Here is a 1,193-nt window from a genome sequence, read left to right on the forward strand (position 1 = left end):
ACTTGTTATCTCTTTTCTTTTTGAGAAGAGCCATTCTAACAGGTGTGAGGTGATTTATTGTGGTTTTAATTTGCATTTCCCCAGTGATTAGTGATGTTGTGCACCTTTTCATGTATCTGTTGGCCATTTGTATGTCTTCTTTGGAAAAATACCTATTTGGTTCCTCTGCCTATTTTTAAATCAAATTGTTTTTTGCTATTGAGTTGTGTGAATTCTTTATATATTTTGGATATTAACACTTCATCATATATATCATTTGCAAATTAACTTTTTGTTTTTTGATTGTTTCTTTTGCTGTACCAAAGCTAATTTTTAGTTTGATGTAGTGCCACTAGCTTTATTTTCACTTTTGTTAATTCCAAAAGATCTTTGCTTACCACTGAATGTTTTCTTCTAGGAGTTTTATGGTTTCAGATCTTAAATTTAAGTCCTTAATTCATTTTGAGTTGAATTTTGTATATGGTGTAGGATAGGGATCCAGTTTCATTCTTTTGCATGAAGTTGTCCAATTTTTGCAATACCATTTGTTGAAGAGACTATCCCTTCCTTATTGTATATTGTTGGCTCCTTTGTTTTTAATTAATTGACCTCACTCTATGCATGAGTGTATTTTTGGCGTCTTTGTTCTGTTGATCTATGTGCCTCTTTTCATGCTAATATTATATTATTTTGATTACTATAGCTTTATAATATAGTTTGAAATCAGGAAATACGAAGCCAAACCTGATTCTTTGATTAAAAAATCTATATTCTTTCTACTATGTAATTCTCTGACTTTTTTGTAAGGAGTTTCTTACTGCCCTGTTATATTGGCCCCATCAGGTATGCAGGTCACTTTCTTAATTTCCCATAGCACAGCTGAGAAATATTTTTTAAACTGATAAGAACAGATACTACACTTGATCTTAGCCAAAAGGCCAGGAAGCGATTGAGAAATATTTTTTAATTTATTTATTTTTAAAAAAGATTTATTTATTTTGAGAGAGAGAGAGCAAGCAGCGGGGAGGGACAGAGGGAGAGAGAATCTCAAGCAGACTCCCTGCTGAGTGTGGAGCTCACCCAGGGCTGGACCCCATGACCCAGAGATCATGATCTGAGCTGAAACTAAGAGTCAGATGCTTAACTGACTGAGCCACCCAGGTGCCCCTCAGAAATATTTTTTAAAACAGTGATTGATTTATTCAGGTTTTCTA

At 33.8% G+C, this 1,193-nt stretch overlaps 1 pseudogene; it reads right to left on the bottom strand.

The window, feature by feature from the left end:
* Positions 1–783: 783 nt before the first annotated feature.
* Positions 784–929, bottom strand: LOC116624065 (annotated as a pseudogene).
* Between the last annotated feature and the right edge of the window lie 264 nt (positions 930–1,193).

Source organism: Phoca vitulina, unplaced genomic scaffold (genome assembly GCF_004348235.1).
Source record: "Phoca vitulina isolate PV1807 unplaced genomic scaffold, GSC_HSeal_1.0 scaffold63, whole genome shotgun sequence".
In the NCBI taxonomy this organism is placed as follows: Eukaryota; Metazoa; Chordata; class Mammalia; order Carnivora; family Phocidae; genus Phoca; species Phoca vitulina.